The sequence below is a fragment of the Lathyrus oleraceus genome, chromosome 2, assembly GCF_024323335.1.
Source record: "Lathyrus oleraceus cultivar Zhongwan6 chromosome 2, CAAS_Psat_ZW6_1.0, whole genome shotgun sequence".
NCBI lineage: Eukaryota > Viridiplantae > Streptophyta > Magnoliopsida > Fabales > Fabaceae > Lathyrus > Lathyrus oleraceus.
The window spans coordinates 298,398,320-298,419,348 of record NC_066580.1 but is presented as its reverse complement, the minus strand read 5'-3'; the positions used below and the strand labels follow the sequence as shown (position 1 = coordinate 298,419,348).

The window sequence follows — 21,029 nt, the reverse complement described above, 5'->3', positions numbered from 1 at the left end:
TAGAGTTTGCGTGTGTTTAAGGATACAGAATGGGTGGTTTATAAGGTGGTGGAGGCACATAAGGTTTTTCTTTCTCTTCGTCCTCTTGGGTATTATCTTCCTTCTTCTTTGGTTCACTTACCTTCTCAGTTGTTGTTTTGTCAGGTTTTTGGTACATGGCAGGATTTTGGAGTCTTGGATCTACGGGTCCGTCTAGTTCTTTTCCACTCCTCAATATAACGGCATTTGCGTGTCCTTTTGGATTAGGTTGCGGCTATCCAGGAAATGTGCCAACGGAAGCAGCAGTAGATGCTTGTTGTTGAGCCACTTGTGAAATCTGTGTTTTAAGCATTTTGTTGTGGGTGGCTAAGGCGTCTACTCTGCTCGCTAATTGTTTAAGTTGCTCACTAGTATGTATGTTTTGGTTTAAAAAGTCTTTGTTTGTTTGAGCTTGGGTAGCTATGAAGCTTTCCATAATTAGTTCAAGGTTGGACTTCCTAGGCATGTTAGGAGCATTAATAGTTGGCTTTTGATATCCAAGCGGAACAGCGAGTGCTTGGCCAGGTGCATACAAGGCATTGTTATTCTTATACGAAAAGTTAGGATGATTTTTCCAACTTGGGTTGTAGGTATTCGAATAAGGATTTCCTTGTGCGTAATTTACTTGATCAATGGGGACTCCTGCCAATATCTGACATTCTGGTGCAGTGTGTCCAGGAGTTCCACATAACTCACAGTTTGGAGTCACGGCAGCCACGGTGGTTGCGGGTAGGGGTGGCAAACGGGAATGCCCACTCCGTTTAGGCCCGTCCCGCAAAAGCCCACAAAAAAACGAGGCGAGCGGGGGCGGTCATAGATGAGGATGTGGGCCTAAAACTTAGACCCGCCCCGCAAAAAAGTGAGGGCGGAGCGGGGAAATCCCGCGGGCACTGCACTCTTTAAGCTTAAAAATTCAAAAATTTATGTAAATACACGTGTCCGCAAAAGCCCGCGAAAAAAACGGGGCGGACACAATTGAGGGTGAGGGCCTAAATCTCTGGCCTGCCCCGCACAAAAGTGCGGGCAAAACGGGCATGCCCAGCGGGCCGAGCCCGTTTTGCCACCCCTAGCTGCGGGTGGTATGGTCAAGTTGTCTAACTTTTGAACAAGGGCATCTACCTTTGCATGGACGTGGTCAAGGCTACTGATTTCGTACATTCCACCTTTTGTTTGAGACTTTTCTACTAGAGTTTTTTCACCTCCCCATTGGCAATGGTTTTGGGCCATGTTTTCAATGAGTTGATAGGCTTCGTTGTATGGCTTGTCCATAAATGCACCGCCCACGACAACGTCTACTGCCAGTCTTGTGTTATACATAAGCCCATTGTAAAATGTGTGAATGATCACCCAGTCATCGAGACCATGATGTGGAAATATTCTCATCATGTCTTTGTATCTCTCCCATGCATCGTAGAGAGATTCTACATCTTTTTGTCGAAATCCGTTGATTTGAGCTCTCAACATAGCAGTTTTGCTTGGCGGAAAACATCGGGATAAGAAAACGTTCTTCAGTTCTTCCCATGTAGTAACCGAGTTGGATGGCAAGGATTGCAACCAAGCCCAAGCTCTGTCTCTTATAGAGAAAGGAAAAAGGCGTAGTCTTATCGCATCTTGAGATACACCATTCGCCTTCACAGTGTCTGCGTACTGCACAAACTTGGTCAAATGTTCATTAGAGTCGTCTGTAGGATTTCCAGCAAATTGATGTTGTTGGACGGCTGATAATAATGAGGGTTTCAACTCGAAATCGTTTCGATTTATAGCAGGGGAAGCAATGCTAATGTGAGGTTCTTGTTGGGACGGGGTAGCGTAGACCTTAAGAGGACGATTCTGTGGTTCCACTGTAGCCATGGTTGGTTTTTCAACTGGTTCAGCAGTAGGAAAGAAGATATCGGGAATATCGTACCTTCGTTGGTACTCTAGTATTCGGCATCTTAAAAATAAGAAACGCTCTAATTTTGTGATTGGTGGTGCTAAGTTTTCGCCTTGTGAGCGAGTACTTGGCATACAATCGGGGAAATAAGGGAAAGGAAATTAGTCTTTTACCTTAGTCTATACGGTGCAACAAAAGAATCGCACCATTTGACTAAATCAGGTCCCCGACAACGGCGCCAAAAACTTGATACGTCTCGTGACTGTATATAAAATATAGTCTATCGGGTACTTGACTGCAAGTGCACAATCCAGTCATTTTAGTTTTAAAAGATATCGAACCCACAGGGACCGATGGTCAAACTAATGATATCGATGATACTATGTTTAGCTAAGGAGATGATTTTTAGAGGTTTCGTTGAACAAAAATTAAATCTAAAGGAAGTTAAGTTTTTAAGAAAATATTAATAGGGGGATATCAGTATGCAACACATTAATCGTCAGGGATTCGATAAGTCACTGATGTATATTTTAAGTACCAAATATCTTTCAGTAGAAAATACTTATTTAAAAGGCTTTATCTCACACTCTCGTGATTGTTGACTCAGACTATACTTTTAAGTCAGAATGTACGATCTCGTTGTCCCATTTGAAGTTAAAAATACTTTTTGAAAATAAATAAGTTCTAATTTCTTTTAAAGTGCTCTTGCTGTTTTTAAAATCAATGCCTAGTTTTTACTATCCAGTTCGACCCTCACGCTCTCGCGATTGTCGGTTCTCACCTTAGTTAATTTCTGACTCTCGTGGGAAAACCGTATTAAATAGCTTCTCACTCTCGTGACAAAGTTAATTAAATTTAAATTAAAAACCACATCCAAAAAGATTGTTTGAGAAAAGAAGTTTTACATCGATTATTATTAAATCCCGTCTAATTAAATTGTTTGCATACCGATACCGGTAGTTTAGCCGGACATGTTAAATAACGCAAACACAGACGAACATAAACAAATCAACAATAAAGCAAACATGATTATAATAAAGCAATAATAATAATAATAATTGAATAAAAACCTGGAAATTGGATTAATAGAATATGCCGAATCTTGAAGTACTTGAGCAGTCCTCCACAGGTCGGTAGGATTCTGCTTCTTCGAAATAATTGCTTAAACTAAATTAAATAAATTGCAGTAGTTTCCCAGTGTAGGAAACTACTACTTTGGCTAAATGAAAAACGGAAAGGGAAAGGAAAAATCAAAGCTCTGAACGAAACGATAAACAAATTGCGGTAAAAGAAAACAATGTTGCTGAAGAAAAATAATAGAAAAACAGAATTGTTGTGGAAAATAAATGCAGAGAAAGGTCTTGAAAGCTGGCTTCAGGGAGGAAAATTAAGCGTGTCCGTAGGTTTCCAACTTCCATCCTTTTATATTCTCCATTTGCTCTTGGCAGTTGAGAGAAATAAGGGTGACTTGATTGAGTGAGAAATTCACGGGAAAGTGGGATGAGGAACGAGAAATATGGGCGTGTGGATCACTTCTGTTGACAAATTCAATACGCTGCTTTTGACCTTGTGACGGTCGTGGTGGGTCTGTGACGGTCGTGACACCCAGGGCGTGACGGTCGTGACAGGGTTTGTGACGGTCGTCACATGCACAGGATTTGTATTTTCTGCTTTTCTGTTGTTTTCTCTTATTTTCCTTCCTTTTCTATACTTTGCTCATTTAAACATGGGAATTGAAATACCTGCAAAAATAACTCGAACACTTGCGGAATAATCAGAATATAAATGAAAGTGGTACAATTTTTGAGTGTAAGTCAAGGCAAATATACGATGTATTTTCGCGTTATCAGTTGTTGATGCATGTTGTTGTTAAATTTATTATAATGCATGTAGATTGTTTGTTTCACTCACCCTTCATTGAACATGCATTCATTTAAAGTGATTTAGAAAATAATAATTCAAAAGTTAAGTTATATTTTAAATACAACTTATATCAAACATGTTTTTCGAATTGCATCAATCTTGTAATTCATCTATATCACTCTTTAAGACATAGAACTTGATTCATATTATTAAGAAATTGGATCATCTTCATCACTGCCATCATAATAATCTTCATCATTGATTAAAATAATGATGATGATTCTGAATTAAACATATTGATATTTTGCAAAATAAACTAGGAATGAACCATTGCTTTGAAGAATTTAGGGCATTGAATCAAATACTACGTGTTAAGAAGCAAGAGATGAATTACAGTATGAATGCAATTTGAAAAACAGTTGTTCGTTTAAGTTGTTTTTCAAGAACAATTTAATTTTTCAAACTATTATCGTTTACATCAATTTTAATGGTTGTATATGTTTAGAAAGGTGTAAGTAAAAACAAGAAATTTACATATTTTTATAATAAACTCAAGTACTTTTCACATTGGTTATCTTTTGTAACCGTGGTGAAATGTTAATTATATTCCAAATAAATTATTGTTGTTGTTGGATTTCGAACCCATGACCTACATATATATCCCAATGGTTGTTTAATATAACCGTTATGATAGGTAGCACACTACCTAGCTTATAACCACGGTCATACGCCCGTTGTGGAAACCACCATACATACAATCATATGCTACCTAACAACGGACTTGAAATCGTCATTATACTTGTTTCGCAACCGTCATTATATGTGTTTTCCATAGTAATGTCACCTCAGAAGGACCCGTTCTCAAAAGACATTATTTCATGTAGGATTCCTAAATCTCTCAAAAAACTGTTGAAGAAAGAGAATCATGATACAACCGAAGATATTAAGCATGTAGATACCATGCTCGATTATAACCATGTCAGGAGCGAGTGGAATGCAAACTATTCGTGCTAACTCTCAAAGAAGACATTATTGTTGGAAATCCACCATAACCTATGAAGAATTTCTATCAATCTTGATGAACAAGATTGTTATCACTCACACAATGACAATTAAAGAAAAGAACAATTGAGAAAGAAAAGAAAGAACGATGGAGAAGAATAATATTTTCTGCAGAGTTTCTCTCTGCCCACAACCTACGGAAAAATTCTTTATTCACTTTGCAACTGCAAAATTCTTTGAATACAATGTTATGACTTCTCTATTACAAGAATATGAGTTACTCCCTCTATTTATAGATTTAGGTTAACTTACTACCTAAGCCAAATCCCAAAACTATAAAAGCCAAAAATAGTTAATACTACTAAAAATAGGCCTAAGTAGAAATCATGTGTGAAACAACATGCTTCAACACTTTGACACTCTAATACAAATCAAGACACTAGGTGATTTGACACTTCCTTGCTTCTGACGAGCAACCTGCTTCGACACAAGGAATAACAATTCAATACACCACCTAATTCATTATGCCTAAGTTATCTACATTCATCATAGCTCTTAGTCTTGTGAACACTTCAACCTGCACTCCCTTTGTCATGATGTCTCTAATCTGATTCTTAGTTCTGCAGTGTTCCACATTCATTTTCCCATCTACTACCTGCTCTCGAAGATAATGGAACCTCATTTTGATATGCTTGCTTTGACCATGTGCTATCGGATTCTTCGCCAGATTGATAGCTGACATGTTGTCGATCTTCATGGTAATTGCTCCATGACTCTTCGCTGTTATCTCTTCGACCAGATTCACCATCCATGTTGCTTGACATGCACAGATGGAAACAATTATGTATTCTACTTCGCACGAAGATAATGCCACTACTGGCTCTTTTCTCGAACTCCAAGCAATTGGTGCACCACCTAGCATAAACACATAGCCAGTTGTGGATTTTCGATCCTCGGCATCACTACACCAACTTGAGTCGGTGTATCCCACTATTTTGCATTCTTTTCCTTCATCAGCTGCAGGAAACAAAATGCCATAGTCGAGAGTTCCTTTTAGATACCTTAGTATCCTCTTCGCCACTGCTAGATGTGATACCTTTGGCTTCTGCATGAATCTATTCGCCATACCTACATTGTATGCTAAGTCAGACCTTATGTGACAAAGGTATCAAAGTGATCCAATAAGTCTTCTATATTGGGTTGGGTCGACATCATCTTCATCTAAATCTTTCAACAACTGTAATTTGGGCTCAACTGGAGTTGAAGTTGGGTTGCAATCTTGCATCTCAAATCTCTTGAGTATTTGTCCTGCATACCTTATTTGATGCATCATGAAACTTCCACCACTCTTGTAGAATTCGATGCCAAGGAAATATGAAATGTCACCCAGATATGACATTTCAAATTCCTTGTTGAGATCACCTTTGAAGTCTTCGATCTCCTTCTTGCAGCTACCTGTTATCAACAAGTCATTGACATAGAGACATAGTATAAGCAGTTCACTTTTTCTTTTTCTTACATATACTCCATGTTCAGTTGCGCACTTCACAAATTCCGTATCCCTTAGAAAGCCATTTATCTTCTTGTTCTAGACTCTTGGAGCTTGTTTAAATATGTACAGGGCTTTATGCAGCCTGTACACCTTTCTTTCTTTGCCTTGTTTCACAAACCCAACTAGTTGTGTAACATAAACTTCTTCTTCTAAGGTGCCATTTAGGAATGCAGATTTTACATCCATCTGAAACATCTATCAGTCGTTCATGTTTGCTAGACCAACAACCAATCTGATTGTTTCGATCCTAGCAACTGGTGAAAAAACCTCGTCGAAGTCGATTCGTTCTTTTTGAAGAAATCCTTTCGCCACAAGTCTCGCCTTATGTCGAGTCAATTCTCCTCTGGGATTCAACTTCACCTTGTATACCCACTTCACATTGACTTCCTTCTTGTCTTAGGGCAATTTGACAAGTGACCAAGTGTTGTTGACTTCGATTGACTTCAGTTCTTCATTCATTGCTTTCACCCACTTTGAATCTTTCAATGTCTCAGCTGCATTGACTGGTTCGACATCTGCATAAAAAGAATAATGTACCAGCTCACCTTCTTCATTGATCATATCATCTGATGTAATCACAAATTCTTGCAACCTTGCAGGCACGTGTCTTGTTCTTTGAGGTCTGCTTGGGCCTGCTTCACCTCTGACTTCTTGTCGAACTTATCTTTCGACTTCACTATCTGGTTCATCACATAATATTCTCACTGAATCCTTCTTAACATTCTCATTCCAATCCCATTCCTTAAGCTCATATATGATCATGTTCCTGTTGATCACCATTTACTTGTTTACTGGGTCGAACAACTTGTATCCTCTAGTCGAATGATATCCTATCAGGATCATCTGACTCGACTTGTCATCAAATTTTCTTCTCAACTGATCTGACACATGTTTATGTGCTATAAATCCAAACACCTTCAGATGACTCAACCTGGGCTTGACACCAGACCAACATTCTTCTGACGTGATTCCTTCTAGCTTCTTCGTCGGACATCTGTTCAGGGTATATGTTGCAGTCAACATAGTTTCTCCCCATAATTCTTTGGGTAGATGCTTGCCTTTTAACATACTTCTAACCATATTCATGATGGTTCTATTCTTCCTTTTTGCGACTCCATTCTATTGTGGAGTGTAGGGTGGCACCACCTCATGCACAATCCATTCTTTCACATATAATGCGTCGAAGTCTTTCGACACATACTCTCCACCACCATTAGTCCTCAGAATCTTGATCTTTCGACCGCTTTGTCTTTCGACCATAGATTTAAACTTGGCAAATACCTCAATTACTTCACTTTTCTTCTTAATCAAGTAAGTCCACAGTTTTCGACTAAAATCATCTATGAATGTAACAAAATATTTTTTACCTCCAATTGAATCTACCTGGATAGGACCACATACATCAGAGTATATGACTTCAAGAATTCCCTTCGACCTGCTTCATGCATCCTTACTGAAGCTATTCTTGTGCTGCTTCCCCTGCACACATTCTTCACACACTTCATTTGGAATGTCGATTTCTGGTAATCCTGAAACCATATTTCTTCTCTTCAAATATCTGATGTCTTTGAAATTGAGATAACTAAGTCTATAATGCCATATCCATTCATCTTTGCTGGCTGCTGTTGCAAGGCACTTATGCTCCACCACATTTAGTTCAATCTTGAAGGTTCTATTCTGAGACATTTGAGCCTTCAAGATCAACCTTCCATTTGAGTCGAGAACTCTCATCATCTTGTCTTTGATCGACACCTTGTAGTTCTTTTCTACTAATTGCCCTATGCTGAGCAAATTGCTCTTCATGCCTGGTATGTACAACACATTTGAAATTACTGACCTCTTGCCATCTTTCCTCATAATCAGAACATCACCAACACCTTCAGCTGCTAGAGTATTGTCATTTGCGAATTTCATCATGTTCTTCATTGAGGGCTTTATGGTGACAAACCAATCTTTCCTTCCAGACATGTGTGATGAGCATCCTGAGTCCAAGTACCACTGGTCTTTGAATCTCTCTTCATATCTCATTGTAACCATCAACAACATCCCTTCTTCTTTATGTTTCACCAACTTTGCATAAGTTTCTTGATTCTTCTTCTTTTCTGGACAATCACTAGAATAATGACCATGCTTTTAACTATTGTAACACTGAATGTGACTCTTGTCTGACTTTTGACCACCACCTCTTCCTCTACCTACAACACCACATATTTGGTTGCCTTGGTTCTAGGGTTTTCTCTGATTCAACCAATTTCCTTCTTACTGATTTCGACCAGTCGAATTATTGTAGCCTTTTCTGCCTTTGTTGCCATCCAACTTCCTTTTCCTTTCCTTTCTTTTGCTTATTGCGCCTGCAAAGCTATATTACTCTTCGACTTTCCTGCAGCTCTTCCAGCCGTTCTTTGTTCATGAGATTCAAGTGTCCCTTGAAGCTCTTCCTTTGTCAGTTTTGACAAATCTTTCGATTCTTCTATAACTACTACCACGTGGTCGAACTTTGGAGTCAACGACCTCAAGATCTTTCCAACAACAGATCTTGATGTCAACACTTCTCCACATACCTTGATTTGATTCACCAGTTTCGTAACCTTAGTGAAGAAATCAGTTACGTTTTCATTGTCTTTCATCTGAAGCAATTCATACGTCCTTTTGTGAGTTTGTAACCTCATCTCTTTCACCTTTTCCGCGCGTCCAAACGACTTCTCTAGAACTTCCCATGCTTCTTTCACTATCTCTCCATCATTAACCTTTTCAAAGTTATCTGAATCAACACATTGATGGATTATAAAAAGAGATTTATAATCTTTCTTTTTCAATTCTTTATGTGCATCCCTTTCTTGATCCGTCGCGTTTTCTGCAACCGTTGTTACTCCTTCCTTCACAAGATCCCAAAGATCTTGATAACATAACACAATATTTATCTGCTTGCATCGATTCTCATAATTGTTGTTCTTGAGAATCAGAAGATTTGCTAGAAAATTCCCGTTTGGATGATTCATTGTCATCGTGATTTTCTTCCCTCGAATCGTTTAAACCGGAGCTCTTGATACCAGATGTTGGAAATTCACCACAACCTATGGAGAATTTCTATCAATCTTGATGAACAAGATTGTTATCACCCACACAATGACAATGAAAGAAAAGAACAATTGAGAAAGAAAAGAAAGAACGATGGAGAAAAATAATATTTTCTATAGAGTTTCTCTTTGCCCACAACCTGTGGAAAACTTCTTTATTCACTTTACAACTATAAAATTCCGTGGATACAATGTTATGACCTCTCTATTACAAGAATATGAGTTACTCATTCTATTTATAGATTTAGATTAACTTACTCCATAAGCCAAATCCCAAAACTATAAAAACTCAAAATAGTTAATACTACTAAAAATAGGCCTAAATCAAAATCTTGCATAAAACAATATACTTCGACACTTCGACATTATAATAAAAGAAATTACAATTTAACAATTATGACATAGTTAAAAACCCTAGAAAATTGTGTGATGAATTCACACGGCAAGAAAATGACAACAAAAAATAATAGCCATCTTGAATGCAATTTATACCGGTTTATGAAAGTGGTAATAAAAGTAGGCACCCTACAAGAAATTTGTATATACCAACTGCTGCTTATTGTGACAACAAATAAAACTGTAGATATAGGTAACATATACCATCGGCCCCTAAAAATTGTCGTTAACTACAAAAGTAACCTATTTAGTTCTACATTATATCGTAAAACATGAATTTTTATAAATTAAAAAATATAAACTTAAATGTTTTTATTATTATTATTTTATTTTTGTTGATAAGAATATCATAAAAAAAAATTCTCACAGTTATCAGATATAATTAATACATATTTTAAGATTAAAACTAAAATATTTTATGAAAAAATTTATCTTCTTTAAAAAAATATGAAAAAAAAAATTCTCACAGTTATCGGATATAATTAAAACTAAAATATTTTATGAAAAAATTTATCTTCTTTAAGAAAATATGGTTACACATTTTGTTAAAAAGATATTTTTACTAATATAAAAAATGATATAATAAAAAAGAAAAGTAAATTATTATTATTATTATTATTATTATTATTATTATTATTAAATATCATGTATTATATATTAAGGATAAATGAATATTGGAATTGAAAAAACAACCAAAATTTTATTACCTGCTCATTTTAAAAGTAAAATTTGAGATCAACTAGTCGTTGCACGAGCAATGCACGGATAAGTCTTTATCAATTTATTATTTATAAGTATTGTAAGTAATTTAGAATATATTTAATTTATATAAACGTTTTTTTAATATATTTAGTGTATTTTTTATAATATACATAGCAACAATTAAATACTTTGCTTGTTATGAAATATAATAATTATATTTTAACATAATTAAAAATTGAGAAAAAAATCAAACAATTATTACTAATAAAATTCAGGGAGGATGAAAAATAGTAAATATAGCGTCTCTCTCATGATTCTTCATTTTCTCTCCATAATAATTTTCATTACAGTACATTTCTACAACAACATGCTTCATGACATTGGAAAGAGGAGTTTATCGGTGGGTACTCTTCATGTGATGATGACATTGTAATTTAGGTAGCCAAATTCTAATAAAAATTTATTTAAACATAATTATTTACAACCACCTGTCTATAGATGACTATTTTCTTTGATTCAATTCCTTTATACAAAACTAAATTATATAAAAATAAGGATTAAATATATTTTTTTTTAATAAATAACTCATAATTCAATTTCAATTACTATAATTCTTTTTAAAAAAAATATCTATTTTAAAATTTTTCGTCTATAATTCTAATATCCACATTCTATTTGATCTATAACATAAACTGACATAAAAATCAACATCATATTTTACATTTGTGTGAAAACTAAGGCTACAAATAGAAACGCAAGGATAAATTGCATGTTGACCTTACTCAAATTAAAACCAAGACAAAGAGGAGTACTCATATTAAAATCTTTAAAACTAATCATATCCTAATAATTTCACAACCGATTTTACTTCTATCAAGCCGTCACCACACCAAACAGAACCCAACCGATTTTAGTATTTTAACAAACAGTTGGTAGACAAAAGTTGAGAATAAAATGTTTCTCTACATTCTTTTCCACTATTTCGTTTCGTTCACTTCCAATTTCAGAAATGTGCATGCAACATGCTTTAGAAATTGGATTCATGTATTTTTTATGCCAAATTGAAGTTTCTATTTTTTTTGTGCAAACCTAATGAAAATACTTGACTAGAATTTTTTAATTTTTTTTTCAATATAGCATGATGTTGACTTTAAATGACATGACATGCAACATAACGTGCCACGTCAGTTTCCATTAAATCAAACAGATGTCAGAGATTATGGGCGGAAAAATTCTAAGAGAATCATTCTTTGAAGGAAAATTTTTGAGGGACTGAAATTGAATGTTGAGATATTTATGAGAATCCCAAACATATTTAACTCTAAAAATAATACTACCTCAGTTCATTTATATAAGAGACAACTCACTTTTTAGGTTCATTGAATAACCAATATATTTGGTCGATTTATAAACTAGATACATTAATTATTCAATAAATCTAAAAAGTGAGTTGTCTTTTATAAAAAGGAATAAAGATAGTACTACCTCTGATCCTATTTATAAGAGAAAATTTACTTTCTTAAGTTAATTAGATAATCAATGTGAGTAAGCTTGCGACGTTGCCCACAAATATTGATTTGTAAATCCATTCGGATGTGATGCAAATGTTTCCTTCTCCACTTGTTTTGGGTAGCCAACAATGTATTCGTCGATTGAAACATAGTAGATTTCTCTAAAATCGACCAACAAAGAAACATTTTTTACCCATAACTATGTAAGCCTTGAGTTCTCTATTGCATCCGGAGATCCGTAGGAGCACGATTTGTAAATCTTGTCAGACCCATTAATAAAAAAGTTAGGTTTAGTTCCTTTCTTCACATTAATAAAAAATCCAAAAGCATTTTCTCTTTTCTTTTGGTCTTATTCTTCTTTCCCCCTTAATAACTCGAGAAGTCTAACATTTCTAAGCTAACACTAACGTGCACAACTAACCTAATGGTTCCCATTGAGTACAACGGACGTGAGGGGTGTTAATATCTTCCCCTTGCATAATCGACTCCTGAACCCTGATTTGGTTGCAACGACCAATATCATTTTTGTTCTTTCTTGGGTTTTATCGATATTTCCCCTTTTCTTTTTAGGAATAAATAAATTTTGGTGGCGACTCTGTTTAGTCCATCATGTGAGCGTGCAATTGCGCTTCACTAAGTCGTGTTCTCATTTTTCAAGGTGCGATACTAACCTAGAGAAAATTAGCTACTCATAATGAAAATTACAATACCAAATAAAAATAATAGGTTTGCATAAGAGATACCTTGAAGAACTGGCCTTCAATGACTGCAAATACGCTCCAAATATGCCTTCCAAGTGTTGTAAATTGTCACTAGCACTATAAAATCGTAGACCCCTTGAAAAAGTACCAAACTTCCCCTTCTAAAGCAGTTAGAATTGATCAGAAACACATCAAAAAAATCTCAGAAAAACTACCATCACACGCATTATAACTTGTATCGCGTGCGTGATGCCGACTCTACTTTTCTATCACACACGCGATGTTGTACGTGGTTATTCTAGTAGCTGCACGTATTTGCTCATTTTTTCACCTGATTTTCACTAAGTCCTTATTTCTTCATACTTAGTCATTTTTGCATCTTTCTTTGGCATTTATTCCTCATTTTTACTCCTCTTTAACTTGTTTTAATCTGTTTTTTTGATCGAACACATGCAATGGCAGCGTGTCATCAATAAGCTCATGGTCACCTACAAGATTTCAATGATACAATGACTTGCACTTGGGGTTTTGTAGAGCTCGTGGTCACCTTTGGAAAGGGGAGGGACGCATATACAATAGTTTATAGTTTTTGGTGATCCAATGTAAAAGTGTCTACAACTTCATCTTAGGGAAGTATTTCTTCGTGACTTTAGACATTGTGGCTTCCTCCGTCCACCTAAATATGAAGTACCATAATTTACATGATGAACTGATGACTATATGTGTTGACTTAACAGAAGCCTAATGCACACATAAAGCTCTGCACCGCAACCAAGGTGCAACACCTGTCAAACAAAATAAGAAATCCCATAGTAAATCAATATCTCTAACCTCAGCAGGCGCTTAGAAATGATCACAATTAATCATAAGACCTCAAAGCTAGGATCTAGGAGCAGGTGTGAAGTGGTGCATCCTGGTTTGTTAAATTGAAGTGCAAGTAATCAAAGGATGATAGAAAACCATCTACCACGGCAAGCCACATGGAATGATGTGAAGGGAGAAAGCTTTATCATATAATTATTGCAAGATGAAGTGCTAATAATCAATAAAGAGATGTTAGATCATGAAAATACAATCTCAATGGATGACAACATCGCATGGAATTCAATTGCAAGAAACTCTTTTCCCAACAAGAAAATACTACCTGGTTGAATAAAATCTCAACTAAGCTAATTTCATGATGTGTTTTCTTTCTTCATATTTTCATGTAAATCATACAATGTAATCACTTCATTGTCAAGATAATAAATGATTTATTTGCCAAAAAATCTTTGATGTGCTATTAAATGAAAGACATGTTCGTTCTTGACTTGCACAAAGTCTAAATCAAAGAAGAGAAATGTGTGTTGTCACAAACTCTGCGAGTGTACGACTAAAAAAATCAAACCCTAATTATGAGAAGTCCTACAATCAAGGACACCAAAACCTAGAACACGAAGGTGGTGATTCAGGCTCATCCACTATTGGTAGTTATCCGCTCTATAGAGCAGGAGGTGAATCTAGTCTACGCCAGTCTCGAACCAAGTTTTCACTTGGGGTCAAGGAAGAAGAGAAGAATTTTGGCTAGCCTCGCTCCTCAGATATGTCTGATAAAGAATTTAGGCATGACCTCATAATGGCTACGAGAGACCAAGAACAATAGCCTCAATTCAAGGACGGTAAGAATAATCTCATCACTTTATGGATCTTTACAAACAACAAAGAGTCATCTTCTATTTTTCAAATAATATAAGGGGTCAGAAAATAAATAAAACTCGTACAAACAATAAGAGTAAACAAGAAAACGTGTTTCATTCATGAATGATATCCTTACAATAAAAAAATAAGAGCGGCCCAAGAGGACCACTGGGAACGCGTAAAAAAACATAAAATACTATAGCCTACGAGGTAGGTTTCACAACAAGTACAACCACTTTTCCATCCAAATATTTAAAGGGTTAATCAGTGTTCTTCGATTATTCAACCTTTAAACAATGTACTACATTAATTATCAAGTAACCTTGATAAAGAATCCTCCTTTTGAGGGAACGAAAACACAATGTGGTACATCTTTATTTATGAACTGTTGGATCGAGAGTTCGTTAAACATGAAATAGATATATCCACTACATATTTATCTTCCCAATCTACTAAGAGATTAGTTAATCATCATAGATCATAAATGTTGAGACCATCATTAATGGACATTTGCTTTGATCACGATATTTGATATACACCATCAGCGAACACCCTTGGATCACTAGTATCAATGAAATCAAAACCCCATGTATACTTGAAGTTATACATTTTGCTTTGCATAAGTTTATTTAATACACAACGTGGCTTAAAGCTGCAAAGCATTCTTGCAAAGAGGTTTAGGTTTATTACATTTAGACATTGCCAATTTATCAAAGAAAAAAGGATCTAAGTGTCCAAGTTTATTACAGAAGGAACATTTATGGATAAGGTGATTTTCTTTCTTCCTATTGATCCATTTACTATGTGTTATATGTAACACCCTTCTAACTTACCCCAAATATTTAATTAAAACAACAAATATATACATCAGAGTAAAGGTGCAATTAAGGGTGTCACACAATCACTTCACACCATTCACCATAATAACTGTCATGCTCTTTTATTAATTCAAAACATAAAGCATTTGCACAATACGCAGCGGATAGAAATCAAATCAATCATGCAAAACATGTAACACATTACATGTAAAATTATTCAACAAGGTAAAACATCCCGTCCCGATGTTACATCTATCAGAGCATGACCCACTAAGGAGACTACACTAGACTCCAAGCACTAGCTTCTACTCAATCACTGCTCGCTACCTGAAAAATAGTTGTAAGGGTGAGTTCCTCAATCGATATAATAAGCATTATAAATTATCATGTAATGCTAAGTAATTTCACACATTCATCACCCTAATCAGATCATACATTCAGCAACGGCAATATCAACTAAAATCATACTCGACTCAACCACAAAACACACGTATAATATTGGAATACATCCATTCATATTATACGCCATACAATACAATATGCAATGAGACTCCATGCATGCGGTACCGACTATTCGTGAACATATAGTTCAACCTCACCGACCAAATCCAGGTACGGCTACCAAGCTCACTAGTCCCACTCATTTGAGACCTAGTGACTCACTCACTAATTCCTCACCATGGGAATTAGCTACCACCCCAAGGGCCATGCTATGCACGCTAATTCACCTAGCATGCAAACATCAACAACAGTCCATAATGACCAACTCACTAATTCCTCACCATGGGAATTAGCTACCACCATAAAGGCCACAATATGCATGCTAATCACCTAGCAATGCTAAATCATCAACAACAATTCAAGAATAGACATATGCTCACACTCTAAGCCATAAAACAGTCTATTCACAAATGCACACATAACTGATACATTCACAGCATCATGCATACCATCACACATCATCAGTATTTTATCACATAAGCATATCAGATCATGCCAAATAACAACCACAGTATTAGCACACTCTACTAATACCTATACTACTCAAAACAACGGGAAAAGAATCCCTAATATATCATACATCAGCTAAATTACATTACTCAGCTGAACAGCTAAAAACTGCACAACAACAGCTCAGGAAAAATCACAATCCTGCCCATACGCGTATTGCCTAGTCCCATACGCGTATGGCCCATTTCTCAGCCAAACCCATACGCGTATTGCCTACCTCATACGCGTATGCTACACGTACCACATCCTCATACGCGTACCAACAGAGACAAAATCACGTTAAAAACATCATCTTCCTCATCCATATGCGTATTGCCTAGTGCCATACGCGTACTAGACCATCTCATACGCGTATTGCCTAGTGCCATACGCGTATGACCAGAAACCAGACTTCCAGATCTGCTATGGTTTTCTCTGTTACGAGATCTATCCAATTCAACCTTCCACAGTCCAATTTTTACACAACATTCATTCATATTATCTAACACAGACCCTACACGTTCAATCTCACAATTTCTAACCTTATTACCTCTAATTCCTACGAATTTCCTCAATTATACTCATATCTCATTCATCCAAAATTTCACAATTTCATCATGCATCATTCTAATTAGAGTCAAATCAATGGTTTATCACTACCCATTACATGTTATCCCATAATACCCATTAAACGATGATAAACCCCCCTTACCTGAGTTAATCCGGCAATCCTTTGGCTTCGAGCTCTTCCTTTCTTCAACCCTTGTTCTCTGGCTCTTTGCCCTTTCTCCACTTTTCAGCCGCTTCTCTGTTTTTCACGTGAAAACCTCTTTTTACCAAATGAGACCTTTTTCTTATTTCCAACTTATATATTTTTTTCTAATAATTATTATTCCAATAATAATAATAATCCAATAATTCCAATTATTTAATTAAATTAATAAATATAATATTAACTTAAATTAAATAATTATCTTATTTTTATCGGGGTGTTACAACTCTCCCCCACTAAAAGAGTTTTCGTCCTCGAAAACATACCTCAAGCGAATAACTTCGGATAAGACTCCTTCATCTGACTCTCAAGTTCCCAAGTCACATTGCCACCTGCTGGTCCTCCCCAAGCTACCTTTACCAAATCAATCTCTTTACCCCGCAACTGCTTCAACTCTCGATCCTCGATCCTCATAGGTGATGTTTCAACAGTCAGGTTATCTCTCACCTGTACATCATCTACTTGGACCACATGCGACGGATCAGGAATGTACCTCCTCAACTGAGACACATGAAAAACCTCATGCAAATTCGCAAGTGACGGCGGTAAAGCGATACGATAGGCTACCTCCCCTATCCTCTCCAAAATCTGATAAGGACCAATAAATCAAGGTGTCAACTTCTTCGACTTCAAAGCTCGACCAACCCAAGTTATCGGAGTGACACGAAGAAACACATGATCTCCCTCTTGAAACTCAAGTGACTTCCTCCTCTTGTCGTGATAACTCTTCTGACGACTCTGAGCAATCCTCATCTTCTCCTGAATCATCTTAATCTTTTCCGTAGTTTGTTGAACAATCTCCGGTCCAACCACAACACTCTCACCGGACTCATACCAACATAAAGGTGTCCGATGTAACACCCCGATGGAATAAGGCTAATTATTTAATTTAAATTAATATAATGTTTATTAATTTAATTAATTAATTGGAAATATTATTGGATTATTATTATTATTATTATTGGAATAATAATTATTGGAAAATATATAAGTTGAAATGAGAAAAGAGTTTCATTTGGAAAAATAAGGTTTTCACGTGAAACTCAGAGAAGCGGCTGAAAGAGGAAAAGGGCAAGAGGCAGAGCAAGAGGAAGAAGGTTGGAGAAGAGAAGAGCTTGGAGCTTAGAGATTCGCCGGATTAACTCAAGTAAGGGGCGTTTATCGTCGTTTAATGGGTATTATGGGTTAGCATGTAATGGGTAGTGATAAACCGTTGAGTTGACCCTAATTGGGATTTGGAATGCTGAGAAAATTTGATGAATAAGTTGTGTGAAAACTGTAATTGAATCGATAATGGTGTGTGTCGTAATTTACTGGACGTATAACTTTTTACGGAATTGGAATCGGAGGTCCGGAAGTCCTCTAACGGCGGAAAATGCGGAGAATTCTGCATTCTGCTTTGTGTTAGCGCAGGAACTGCTGTTTTGTCTGCGTTAACCGGTTAACCCAGGGTGTTAACCGGTTAACACTGTTGCGAATTGTGAAATTAGTGCTGTTTTGCCTGCGTTAACCGGTTAACCCAGGGCGTTAACCGGTTAACACTGTTAAGTTTTGGGCAGTAAGCGTGTTTTGCCTGCGTTAACCGGTTAACCCAGGGCGTTAACCGGTTAACGCTGTTGCAGAGTGGAAAAAATGTTAATTAAAATGTTGTATGCCTAATTGATGGTTGCCTCTATCGGTGTGTGATATAGTAGGGATTAATTCCCGCTGTTTTGAGCAGTATAGGTATTAGTAGAGTGTGCTAATACTGTGTTTAATCATTTGACATGATATGATGTGTTGATACATGTGTTGATGATGTATGATGATATGCATAATGCTGTGAATGTATATATTATGCATGTATTGGTGAATGGACTGTTGTATGGCTTTGAGTGTGAGCATATGTCCATTGTGGATTGTTGTTGATGTTGCATTTCTAGATGATTAGCGTGCATAGCATAGCCTGTGGGGCTGTAGCTAATTCCCATGGTGAGGAATTAGTGAGTGAATCATTGTGGAATTGTTGTTGATGTTGCATACTAGGTGATTAGTGTGCATAGCATAGCCTTCGGGGCTGTAGCTAATTCCCATGGTGAGGAATTAGTGAGTGAGTCATTAGATCTCAAATGAGTGGGACTAGTGAGCTTAGTAGCCGCATCTGGATTGATCGGTGAACTTGAACTATATGTTCAGGAATAGTCGGTACCGCATGTGTGGAGTCTCATTGCATAAATTATGTATGGCGTATAATATGAATGGATGTATTCCAATATTATACGTGTGTTGTGTTGCTATTGAGTATGAATATGAGTTGTATTGGTGTTGAGTATGATGTTTGAGTTGGTGCGCCGTTACTGAATGTGCGAATACGATTAGGGTGATTAATGTGTTAAATTACTTAACATGACATTATATTCTATAATGCTTATTATATCGACTGAGGAACTCACCCTTACAACTATTTTTCAGGTAACGAGCAATGAGTTGAGTAGAAGCTAATACTTGGAGTCTAGTGTAGTCTCCTTAGTGGGTCATGCTCTGATAGATGTAACATCGGGAGGGAACATTTTAATTGTATTGTTGACAATTGTTGAATTAGTTTACATGTAGTATGTTACATGTTTTACATGATTGATTGGATTTCTATCCGCTGCGTATTATGCAAAGATTTATGTTTTGAATTAAATAATGAGCATGACTAAATATTATGATGAATTGTGAAATAATTGTGTGACACCCTTAACTGCATGATTACTCTGATTTATGTTATTATTTTAATTAAATATTTGGGGTATTTTAGAAGGGTGTTACATCCGACATCTCCTACCATACAAAGCTTCAAACGGTGCCATACCAATGCTCGAATGAAAACTATTGTTGTAGGTAAACTCAATCAAAGGTAAATAACAATCCCAAGCACCTCCTTTTTCCAAAACACAAGCCCTCAAAAGGTCCTCCAGTGACTGAATCGTCCTCTCAGTCTGACCATCAGTCTGCGGATGATATACAGAACTCAACCTCAGCTTAGTTCCCAAAGCCCTCTGCAAACCTTCCCATAACTTCGATGTAAATCTAGGATCTCTGTCCGAAACAATACTCGACGGAATACCATGCAAACTTACAATCTTCTCAATATACAACTCAGCTAATCTCTCTAACGGATAATCCATTCTGATCGGAATGAAATGAGCCGATTTCGTCAATCTGTCAACAATCACCCAAATAGCTTCAAAATTCTTACTTGTCCTCGGTAAACCAGAAACAAAATCCATACTGATACTATCCCACTTCCACTCTGGAATAGCCAACGGTTGCATTAGCCCAGACGGCTTCTGATGCTCAATCTTTGACTTCTGACAAGTCAAACAAGAATAAACAAAGCTCGCAATTTCTCTTTTCATTCCCGGCCACCAAAATAACTTTTTCAAATCATGATACATCTTCGTAGCTCCAGGATGAATACTCAGGCCACTACGATGTCCTTCCTCAAGAATACTCTTCTTAAGTTCGGTAACATCCAGAATACACACCCGATTACCAAATTTCAAAACACCATTCTCATCAACTCTGAATTCACCACCTTGACCTTGATTCACTAGAGTCAACTTATCAACCAAAAGCACATCGGATTTCTGACCTTCTCTAATCTCATCCAGACTACCACTCGTTAACTTCAACATTCCCAATTTAACACTGTTGTGAGTACTCTCACACACCAAACTCAAATCTCTAAACTGCTCAATTAAATCCAATTCCTTAACCATTAACATAGACATATGCAATGATTTCCGACTCAATGCATCAGCCACTACGTTTGCTTTACCCGGATGGTAATTCAAACCAAAGTCATAATCCTTCAGAAACTCTAACCATCTCCTCTGTCTCATATTCAGCTCTTTCTGATCAAACAAATACTTTAAACTTTTATGGTCACTAAAAACTTCAAATCTTGACCCGTACAAGTAATGCCTCCATAATTTCAGAACAAATACCACAGCTGCCAACTCTAAATCGTGTGTCGGATAGTTCCTCTCATGAACCTTCAGTTGTCTCGAAGCATAAGCTACAACCTGCTTATTCTGCATCAAAACACCA

The 21,029-nt window shown here is 36.4% G+C and overlaps 1 non-coding gene across 1 annotated transcript; it reads left to right on the top strand.

Moving 5' to 3' along the window:
• Positions 1-1,375: 1,375 nt before the first annotated feature.
• On the top strand, positions 1,376-1,482 carry LOC127124076 (small nucleolar RNA R71). The gene has a single exon (XR_007803716.1). It is a non-coding gene; the product is annotated as a small nucleolar RNA R71 (small nucleolar RNA).
• Positions 1,483-21,029: the final 19,547 nt, after the last annotated feature.